Genomic DNA, 12278 nt, shown 5'->3' with positions numbered 1-12278 from the left:
ATAATGTAATTGTCTTTAATTTGTAGATGATATCTAATGAGTTTGATTTACCCATATAAAAATATCCCAATTGGTGTCTCTTACTCTTTAAAAGTGAAAGAATTTGTGAAAGTAAGAGATCCTTTTGTCATCGTGAAGTACCTACCACAGTTTAGTACTCGCAAACCAATCATCAACATTCATAAGTGACTCAAACAAGCCTTCATGCTTACTAAAATTTGGAAACCAGTGTAAGATGCGTCATAAGTCCAAAACCCGAATGACCACAGGATTTTTTCATCCGAGTTCAGAGGATCAGCTTATTAAAAAAACGGAATTGGTTAGTCTGTTGATCGTGGTAAGCGAGCTCCGCGCATGTGTCGCGTTTGAATCCAGGACTACAAATGTCCCCGAGACATTCCCCGCATGCCCTTTAGACTAGGAACCCCATGACGGATGGTCTGAGAAGAAGTTAGGAGCAAAAAGAAAATAAGACTGAGAATAAGTTTTGCTTCTTCATCTAAAATGTCGTCGTAGCACTTAAGATTTGGTGGTTACCCCTAAGGTGTAAAGTGACAATTCAATGGCATATCACAGCAGACATCAAGACAATTCACGAAGGCATTATACAAACGCGTGCGGCCTCAGATAATGAGCATTCTACAACTACAGAATACAAATGACTTTATTTATCCATTGTAGAGTCGGGACATAAGATATTAGTATTTCAATCTCATATCACACAATCTACATACCCGGGGCTCACAGGCGCCTTTTAATATTATTGGAGTTGTGGGACAAGGACAGATCTACATTTGGTAGAGCGGCATCTCTTTTCCACAATTGCGATTATATTTTGTTTAATTTGTTGGTAGTTCCTTTAGATTTAAATTACCGATTGTTTGTTGATTCTAGTAGATACAATATCGAAAGTGTAAGCTGATTGAATTCGGTTGACCTAAAGAAGTCTTGCAGATTTCACAGCCATTAACTTATTTGGATCGGATTGACAGGTGTCGTTGTTGACAAGGGCGGACGTTTCTGTGAATGTTTTTTCGTATTTATTATAATTTTATTGGAAACAGGTGAATTGTTTAGTGGCGATTGCTGCCTCGAGCAGTTATTGCCGAGATTTACCTTTGGCGCAGAACTGACCGCCTGGTTAGTTCTGCGTCCGCTAACAAATTTTGAGAATGTCACTCAACGAAACCGAACAATATGCCTCCAGCAGCAATTCTTAGAAGAGAGGAAGAAGAGAGAATTATTGCAATGGAAGAGACAGAAAGCATGAAAGGAAGGAAAAGGATTCGGGAAGAATGTTCGTCGGAAGACAGTTGGAAGACAATTAGACGCAGTAAGGTTGGTCGAAAAGCGGTGCAGACTGACAATAAGAAAGTAAGCGTTTCCCAGTAAAACTCCCTTGCCAAAACAATTTGGCTTAGCACGATGGTTCTTGGAGAATAAGGTAGCCCATGTTGAGCAGGTGAAGTATACCAACAGCTACAAAATGTTGGTTACGTTCCAAGACGAACCTAGTGCAGATTTTTTTATCAATTGTGCAGCTTTATTGAAGAAGGATTGGTTTTTGCCAGAAGACTTCGGAAGTGGGGCTGTCTTTTGGCATAATAAAAGGCATTGAACTGGATATAACGGAGGAAGAATTAAAGAAAAATTTGTCATGTGATGGAAATTTTGAAATTATTTTTGTTAAAAGGCTTAACAGACGAAAAAATGTGAATGACAAGACAGAGGCGCAGTGGGTTCCAAGTGAGTCAATTCGGATAACTTTTAAAGGAAATCAAATTCCAGAGTATATATCGATTTATGACCTAAAAGTAAGAGTTGACCGTTTTAAGGTTCCTGTGACCCAATGCTCAAGATGTTGGAAGTTTGGACATTTAATGAGAATGTGTCAGGCTAAGAGTATTGTTTGCCCAAAGTGTTCTGGCAATCATGAAAATTGTTCTGCTGAGTCGTACAAATGTGTGAATTGCAGTGGAAATCATATGGCACTCGACAGATTATGCCCTGCTTACAGCAGAGAAAATAGGATCAGGGAGATAATGTCACCAAGAGAATTGCACCTTCAGCAAGGCAATTGCTATTTTAGCCCAGGCCGAGCCGCAACAAAGGGACATAATAAAACTCGAAGATTCAGAGGATTTGAATGGTGGGTTTGTGGAAACACAATATTGTGAGCCTACGTCGGTTATACCGGTAGATAAAGACCAAAGTAGCTCTCTGACAAAATCCAAAAAGTCTTATAGTGAAGTAGCTCGATCTGGACCTTCATCGAATAAGGAGCCGAAGCGGAAAAAGCCTGTTCAGAAAGGCTCTAAGCGGGGACTTCCAGAAGAGCCAAAAATAAATTGGGATAATTTTTTGACATCGCAGTCAGAGTGCTCGGTTGCTCCTCCTCCTCCGAAGGCGCCTCCTAAGAGGCAAAAGAAAGACTCTTCGGGTTTATTGCAATTAATTATTAAGTTAAAGGATATTTTCTTAGGCAAAGAATCTTTATCTGTTAAAATCAATGCATTGTTTCTAGTATGTTTAGAATGGTTTCCGAAGCTAATAAGTTTTTTCTTTCCGAGTTTTCGTTTAACGACCTTTTTGTAAATAATGGATAGAGTTCTTAATAATTTATCCTTAATTCAATGGAACTGTCAAGTTTGAGGCCTAAAGTAACCTCTTTAGATGCACTCCTTGCTCTCGAAAAAGTTCACATAGCCGTCCTTTCAGAAACGTGGCTGGAGCCGATTCTGCTTTTAGAATCGTGGTTACCAGATATTTCGCAATGATAGAATTGACGGATATGGTGGTGTAGCATATTAGTACATAATTCTGTTCAGGCTATTTTTTGTTCTACTCGAAGTTGCAATCCTGGAATCGAGCTTTTGCACATAAGATTTTAAATTGTCGTCATATAGAAAACATTTTTTCCGTTTATTGTCCTTCTAGTGTTCAAACAAATCAGAGTGACTGGGATTTTATTTTTTCTTTAGTTCAATCAAAGTCCATTATATTAGGAGATTTTAATGGCCATCACATTAGCTGGTCGTACAAAACCGACATAAGGGGAAGGCAATTTATGATTCCATGTTAGAACACAGTTTTATATATCTTAATGATGGCAGACCTACTAGGGTTAAGATGGTTGATGGGTGCTTACAGCAGTCTTCCCCAGACATTTCCTTTGTTTCCTCTGATTTAGCCTTGTTATTTACGTGGAATACGACGAATGAGTCCTTAGGTAGTGACCATTTAATAGTTAAATTATCGTGCAAGTTTTCTTCAGATAAAGATTTTCTAAGAAAAGAAAGCAAATTGGCCTTCTTATACAAATTTCATCAGTAATTATTTATCTGATCACTGTATTCCTGATAGCCCCCAGGGAAGGTACCGACGTCTTTCTGGACTCCATACAAAAGCTGCAGATAGTCACATTCCATTTGTAAAACTCCGAAGGGTATCTGTGTTAATTTTTCTCTAAACCCTACTGGTCAGCAGATTTATCTAAGGCTGTGGCTGAGCGGAGATTAGCTTTGGCAAATTTGCGGCGGTGCCCTTCAGCTTCAAATTTAATGATTCTTAAAGAAAAATTCGTGTTGCTCAAAAACTCATTCGGGCTGCAAAATGTAAGTCCTGGCAAGAATTCTGCTTATCTATAGATGAGACGACTACCTCTTCAGAAATGTGGCGGAAGATGCGGTGGTTGAAGGTCAGCGGAATCGGAATTTTACTGCGGATAGAGATATGGTTGAGACCCTCCTTCAATCTCTTACTCCTGATCTGTTAGTTTACCTCGCCCCATGTTTTTATCTAGTAATAGGCAGTTGGAGGCTGACATTACTATGCAGGAGTTTGAAAATTCTTTGAAAAAAAGGATACTGCTCCTGGATGTGATGAAATATCCTTTTCTATGGTTTTTCATCTTCCCCCAAATGCCAAACGACTTTTACTCTCTATTTATAATCAATGTTTTTCTTTAGGTTTTGTTCCAGCACAATGGCGTGATATTAAGGTTATCCCTATCCCAAAGCTTGGAGGTAGTGGACGTTCGTCGCTACGTCCAATATCTCTTATTTCTTGCATTTGTAAAATATTTCATACAATCTTGAACAAAAGGCTTGAATGGTATTTTGAGAAAAACCGTATGTTTCAGATGATGTTGTGGGTTTTCGTAAAGGGCAGTCCTGCCTTGATAATTTGGTTAGGCTTGTGTCTCACATACAGCTCGGGTTTTCTAAAAATATGAGTACAGTTGCTAGTTTTATTGACATTGATGGTGCTTATAACAACGTCGATGTATCTTGTTTACTTCGTATTTTGGATGAAATGGGAGCTGGTTCAAAATTTTGCACCTATTTGTGGTCGTTTCTTGGGCAACGAAATTTAAAAGTCTCTAGCTATGCGGGTGAATTATGTCGGTCTACTGATCGTGGCTTAGCTCAAGGCGATCCCTTATCTCCGCTTTTATTTAATATACTTACGATTAAATATGCAAAACTTCTCATAATGTTAATATTTCCCAATATGCAGATGACTTTGTATTGTATTCGTCTAAAGGAAATATTCATTCAGCTGCAAATGAATTGCAGTCAGCATTAGTCGTATTTAATAATCTCGTTAATGATTTGGGCCTTTCTATTTCACCTACAAAACTAAAGTTTGTGTTTTTAAAAAAGGTCGATTTACGGAAAATATTAGTCTTTCAATAAACAATCAAAGAATTGGCCTTGTTGATCATGTCAAGTATTTAGGCATGTGGTTAGATAGGTCTTTAAAATGGGGTAAACATATTAATGAAACAGTGCAAAAGATTCTTCAGTATGTTAATATCTTCAAAGTGTTAGCTGGTCCAGGGTGGGGGCTCCATCAAAAGCATTTAAGGCGATTATATATTTCTATTATCCGTAGCAGAATTGATTACGGTAGTTTTTTGTATGATAATTCTAGTAATAGTAATTTGAGTAAGTTGGACAGGATACAAAATCAGTTGTTACGCGTTGTTGGTGGCTTTATACGAAGTACCCCCATACATGTTATGGAAAGTGAATTGTGTATCCCTCCTTTATTTATTCGCCGTAGGTACCTAGCATCAAGTTTGTTCTAAAGACTAAATCAGTGACTAATAACAAAACTGTTTGTATTATAAATGACCTTACTGCACACTGTCAGTCTAGTTACTGGGCGAACAAAAAACACTTTTACTTACATCCTCCTTTGTATCACATTATCGTAATATTTATGTTTATTCTAGTAACCAAGTCCAAATGTTTTCCTTAGATACTTGGGTAAGTAATATAGACTTACTAGATGTAATCCACCCAAGTATTCCTGCCATAGATCGTCCTAAGCGTAGTTATAATCAATATCATCTAAACAGTATTTGTGTGTCTTTTATAAATAATAATTATTCTGATTTTTACAAAATTTTTACTGATGGCTCTAAGGAGCAGTCGATAGGTGGCGCTGCATTTTTAGATTCAATGGTCGGAATTGGTGCTAAATTCAAAATTAGTTCAAATGTTTCGATAATGCATATTGAATTAGTTGCAATAGCGGAAGCTCTTTCATACATCAAATCCTGTCAGCTTAGTAAGGTGGTCATTCTGACTGATTCTAAGAGTGCATTACAGCATTTGCTTCGCCATACATCGCATGCTGGTGGTTTACCTGTAGCGTATGATATTTATAAGTTAATTTTGGATCTGCAGCCTTTTATCGAAATCCGGCTACAGTGGATTCCGTCGCATGTTTGTGTGAGGGGCAATGAGGAGGTAGATTTTTTGGCAAAACAAGCTATAACGGAAGGTATTCTTTTGAATATTCTTCCGCTATATTCTGATTTTTTTGCTACCCTTAGATTAGCATGTTTACGTTTATGGCAGGAATACTTCGAGGACCGCTCTAAATATAAGGGCATTTGGTATCGGACTGTTAATCCACGGATATCTCCCTTTCCGTGGTTTGACTCCGATCTGGTTACCAGGAGAATAGTGACGACTGCCTTAGGCTTCGTTCCGGACATGTTCCATCGAGGAAGTTTGCACACCTCATGAAAAAGGTCCCGTCGCCCAACTGTCCTGACTGTGGCACAGTAGAGGATGTGCAACACATCTTAGTGGAATGTGTCCGGGGTGAAGCCTATAGGCGAAATAACTTTGGTTGCTGTGTGGGCTTTGTAAATAGTGTTTTGGCTTGTCCATTCTCCGAAGAGTCAAAAACTTTATATAAGATATTGGACAGGGTGTTAGATAGAAGTTAATTGTTTTTTTTTTTATTTAATTTTTTTTCGTGTCGTAGGTAATTGTTCTTTTTTATTTTATTTTTGTGTCGTAGATTTAAGCTCCTTGTAACAATTAGAACGGTGTTGTCGCCAAGCGACAAAGTTCTTAAATAAATTAAAAAAAAAAAAAAAAAAAACTTATTTGGATGCTTAGATCGTTTCTCGTACATTACATAGGACAGATAACTAGTGGATTAAAGTTCTTCGTTCTAGTTTTTTACGGGTTTTAATTCTTAATTTGGTATAAGTAGTAATTAGAAACGGGCTTATGATGGCAGACTCCAAATACAGTTCCAAATAAAGGCCCATATGGGTATAATATCTGCATACACAAAAATTACAGCTGTATTGTTTTTTCTCAAGGTAGCCTGGCAATATAGCTGCCGCGGGTGCGGTAGCTATATTGCCAGGGGTGCCAGGGGTGTTTAATGGCCCTAATGCCTGCTATACTTGTATCTAATTACGCGCATTGCCAAAATTTTGTTAGCTTTTACTGGATGCGAATGCTGGAGGACCCGGTTTTTTGGCAATTTGGGTGCCTATATCCAGGCCCTGGCCCTTCATATCTTACATTAAAATTCACAATGAGGCTCCGTCTAAGATTTATTGAAATCTTCTTCTCTTAAGCAAGCATGGCGAACCAGTACCCCCGCGTAAGCCTTTGAAACAACCGGTTAGTTTCTCTCTTGAAGTAATCCTGTGAATTGAAAGAGATTAGGGTAATTAACTTAATTACATCATTATTTTGATCGACAAATCTCACTACAAATTCAGAATGTGGCTTAAAAATCAGCCATCATCTGTTATAAGTAAATCTATCATTGAAAGAAGAGAACTGTAATTAGCAAGACGGATAACGCCGAGGCGAAAATCATCATTCTTTGAAAACCCTGAAGGGCAAAGGATGGTGATTATTAAATAAATGACTTATCAATAGCAATTATGGTCTTATGTAACATCCTGTAGTCAACTATGTCCGTTCTATGATTTCTTGCTTCCATGTCTCATAATGCTATCTGGGTATTCAATCTTTAAGGATACTCATTGTTTACAGAGCTGCATTTCAGAACTCATTTCTGTTCCGTAGACAGGTGTCATTTCAATTGCAACAACGATAGGAGCTATAGAATCGCTCTAATAATCTAATTCATAATTTTAGCCTATCAATGGAAACCAATTTTTTTTGACCATGTAAAATATTAGTAGTCGCTCAATTGCATTAAACTATGGGGTATGGTAGATATCCAGATCTTTACACATTTTTAACATACGTAACACTACGAAACTTTTTGTATAACTTGCAGGCATGTTGTTAAGATGTTTTATAAAACGTTATATATAACCTTGACCGACGGAACTTAACGACTTCTTCATTTACTTTCACTGGGTCCTCGAACTTAATTCAATAGAATTCTTTAGAACTCTACATGCAGTGCAAAAGGGATATTAGCACTACATTAGAATGTACTTTCTTAAAGTAAATAGACAGTAGAAGTAAAAAAAGACAGAGGTTTTAAATCTATTCCATACCCTAGAAGTATGCACTTATTCTTGTGACACGGGAGGCGGAAAAGCGGTGGATTTACCGTTAACGGAGAAAGCCGGTGAGTAAAGCAGTAAGCAGTCGTGAGTCGTGGCCGAACGGAGCGCGAGCCACACGCATGCGCAGTAGACAAGCCGTTAGGCGCTAATATCGTGTTCGATTTTGAAAATACGTAGTTGTGACTGTGGATGTGTTTTTTTAAAGGTGAGTGGCATCGTCAGTTTGAGTATACATTATTTCCACTATATTGTTTTATTATTAATATTTGTTTTGATTGCAGACTAAATGTGTGAAGTATTGTTAATTAAGAATAGCCTTTGCTGAATACTAGTATATGAAATGTTAATTATGGTTATAGTAAAAGTTAGGCATTAATATAAAATTAGCCTATAAATGTCCAACAACTACTACCACGGCACATATTTAGGAAGCTAATTAATTATTTTTATACAATATTCAGTTTTTGCCTTAAAAGTAGCACATTTTTTACAGTTTTAAGTCTAAACCTCTTTCTGGCACAAACATCATAAGTTACAAATAGAAAGTCAGATCTTCGAAATTGGTCATCATTTCTATTCGGGCCATTTGGACTCTACATTGTTATTTTAAGATGAATAAATATTCATAAATACTTAATAAATATTCATATTTACTTCTCTACAAGACTTTTAAACAAAAACAAGTTAATAAAAGAACATTTATAAAAAAAGTATTTCTAATCTTCGGGTGCTTTTTAAATTATCTTGTGTCTCTAAATCGAGGAACTCTGTATAATATCTAAACAATACCATATTACAAGAACGACCCAAAATCTGCCAGTAACAGCCATTTAGCATGTTCGAGACAAATCAAAATAAATAAACTATGTAAACACAAAGTGTCGTAAAACCTATGTCAGCAGAACAACTTTCGTAAAACAACTTTCTCAATAACTAAATAGTTAGTTCATCTGGCGTGTTTTATTTTTAGAATACATAGAAACATTCTAGTCTGATAGTGATGTAAGAAACATGCTGTTAAGATTTGGCCATAAGCTATGGAAAAAAAGTTTAGAAAAGCTTTGACGTTTCTTACGTCATACGTGTTCTAATACATTTTTTTTTTAATAATATAGAATTTTCGTTATAACATTTGTATTGTGCAGGCATCATTAATGAATGCACGTAAAATAATGAAGTCTATGCTTAATAGTCTGAAACGTAATACATCTTAAAATATATTAATTGGAACACAGTTATTCTGTCTCTATTACGAAGACAAGAGAACTACGATAAGCCCGTGATTGAAAGTTTCTAATCGTCTTCTAAACTTCATTACCTTCGTACGGTAAAAAGATGAATATTTTAATTCTCGTGACATACGGAAGGACAGAAAGCGAATCCTCAGTAATATGGTTCCGTTTTTAACCTCTAGCAGTTGGCCAAAACGTACAAGAAACTATCGATCTTGGTAACTGGAATTATTTACTTACTTATGCGTAAATCACTAGTGCTTTAAGTAATGCATTCGAATAAGTAGGTACCTGCAGGGCAAGCCCAAGATCTAAGTCTAGGCATTAATAAACATGAATCAAGTTATTATTCCAGATGTGTTGATTTACATCTTGTTTGCTTCGACTCCAATCCTTCACGGCCTAATTAACAACATTGCATATTGCACTACCACAGAAACGCAATATCTTGATGCTCGAAAGAGTTATTATTATTAGGATATTATAGTTATTAAAGATATTATTAAATACTAAGGTATAAAAGCTACCGCAGATATGACGGGATACAGTAATTACTTATGGTACTTCATCATCACCATAATAGACCTCCCCTTTCTAATGCCAGTCTCCTATCTCACAGGTCCCTTCGTCCCACTGAGTTATAGCTCAGAACTTACCACTCCACCCGACCACGTCGCCGACAACTTTAAGGTCTACGTGTCTTTATCGGTCACTTTGTTCTACAAAAACTTTCCAATAATAAACTTTGTCTCCAAACTGACTTCTATATTATTTCAATCATACAAAATTTTAGCACTTGCTCCTAGTTTGGTACTCACGATGAAACTTCACCAAGTTTATTAAATTCGCGGTGTTTGCCCCTGATCCTCGGTAAGTTACGTCAAAACTAAGGGTTATGACAAAGAATACACAAAAACTTTTCCAATTACATATTCAACGACTCCGCTCAGAAGAAATTCACCACTCCTCGAACAAACGCCTCTATGAAAAGAAATCACCGAATAGGTGAGCGCGGGGGTAAACTCACGAGTAAACATTTGCGTATGTAAACTGGAATTATTCACGAAAAAACTTTTAATGGCGTCCCCGGAGTTCCCGTCAAACATTTATCAACAAAAGAACGAACGTCCCGCAGGCGATGGAACTTGAATGTATGGAAATTACCCAGTCACGAGCGGGAGAACAATTCACTAACGTCGGCATAGGCAAATGTTTTTGTTGCAGCTTGTTTCGTTGTGTAACTTGTTCAGATTTGAGGTTACAACTACAGAACGCTGTTAGACGGCCGCGACGCACACAAGTAGGGTGTAAGGTAAACACATCGTACTCTACATGACTTTAAAAATGAAACATTCCGCGGATACAGATTCAAATTTGCGAGTGATTCGTCAGATGTTCGCGGTCGAGCGCGCGTAGCCCCTCGTTGGGCGCCAAATAACTCGGAACGGAATAATGAACCGCTTCAGATTCTTCAGCAAACAATCCCTGTCATTGCTCGACTGCAGAGAGAAGATTAAAATTTCATAAATCTTAGTACTAATGCTGAGATATTTAAATGTCATATTTTTATTATAGTTTCTTGGCGTTATTACAGTTTTAAAATTCTGGGAATAGAATATTGTATAAGACTTACTTTGATAATAATTTTCAAGGAGTTATTTATGCTCTGAGATTATTATTTAAATAATTTGGAAGATTAACCAAGGAGTACGATAAAATAAATACGTTTTGATCGGACACCGTTTCATTTGCATTTCAATCAGAACGATATAGCTGATGGAAAAGAAAATCCACTCCGTCGCCTCACTTAAAGCTTTTGAAATATTCTATAACTTCTGATTCTACGAGAAAAAAAGCCTATTTGAATTGGAAAGATCAAAGCGTAAAAATTTATCGTTACAAAAAAGCGCGCCAGAACGTCCAAAAAGACGTCAGGTACTTATTATTTCAACAGAGCGAGTGTCTCGTCTCCTCTCTCATTCTATTTGTCTTTTCGATTGTTCCGGTGCATAGACTCCTCCATTACTCGGCACTGAAAGGAAAGTTTTGTATTCAATTTGGTATTATAATTCCCATTTGAAGTCGCCACGCACCATCGCGCCGACATCGGCTATGTAAATGGGCGTTTCCGGGACTTAGTCGCATTTTCGCCAAAAAATGTTGAATAATTTCATGTTGGAAATTTTTCATTCGAATCCATGATTTTCCCGTCGCGTCGGTATAATTGTGCTCGCATATCATTGGCACCATTTCGAAGCAATGTAATGTTGCAATAGTTATTTTTCACTTTACCTCCCTCCAATCGATATGAAAGAGTTACGATAAGGTTGAGCATTTATTTATATAACCACTTGCAACTCCCAGTAAATTCTTCAGTTGTGTAAATATTTCCGTGTGCTTACCTGACGTGAATTTTTATTCAGCTTCGCGCGCTCAGCCCCGTCGGGAGACAAGGAAACATTTCAGAGTTTCTCTTCAATTTAAAATGGAAACTTATCCCTCGGCTACCATAAAGTCTGTATTTACCATAGAAATCCACCTAGCTCGCTGTGTTCGATCCTAACCGGTGTCCACACTGAATCCACCTGGATTTAGAGCGAGCACATTGGCTGAACCGCGCCTCCGATGGAAGAGCTTGCATCTTCCTACAACACGACAGGTTTTATTTTACGATATGTTTTCCGCGACCGTTTCGCAGATACTAAAATAATAAGAGTTTTACGTCGCCGCGTATTACGTAGCTTTTATGGTGCCCCCCGAGCTCGGCTGAAGCGTTGTTACACTGGCTTACGAGGGCTCTTGTGACGAAATAATTAACCCAGTGTTGCTCGTATTAGACTCCGCTCCCGCCTAACATTCACTACTTATATATTTAACATTTTATTGTGCTCTTCGTACGAAATATCAGATTAGAAATGTTTTCTCATGTAACTTAATAATACATTACGATGTCAAGCTCTTACTCGGTGTATCCATAGATATTCAACAACATTTCAAGGTAATCAGGTTACTTCTTCATTTGGCTGAGAGATTCAAATATATTATTTTAATTACATAAACGGCTTTTATCGCAGCAAGACCTCTACGCAGCGCTTTACGTTAATTATTAAAACAAAAACCAGTAGCTTCTATGTTGTTTGAACAGGATAATTGAAATTTGTCATAATATAATCTACTAAAGGGTAGCTGATCTCTAATTAACGGGGACAATGCGTACGTAATGAGGCAGGACGATC

Source organism: Trichoplusia ni, chromosome 6 (assembly GCF_003590095.1).
Source record: "Trichoplusia ni isolate ovarian cell line Hi5 chromosome 6, tn1, whole genome shotgun sequence".
In the NCBI taxonomy this organism is placed as follows: Eukaryota; Metazoa; Arthropoda; class Insecta; order Lepidoptera; family Noctuidae; genus Trichoplusia; species Trichoplusia ni.
This window is presented reverse-complemented; position numbering follows the sequence as displayed.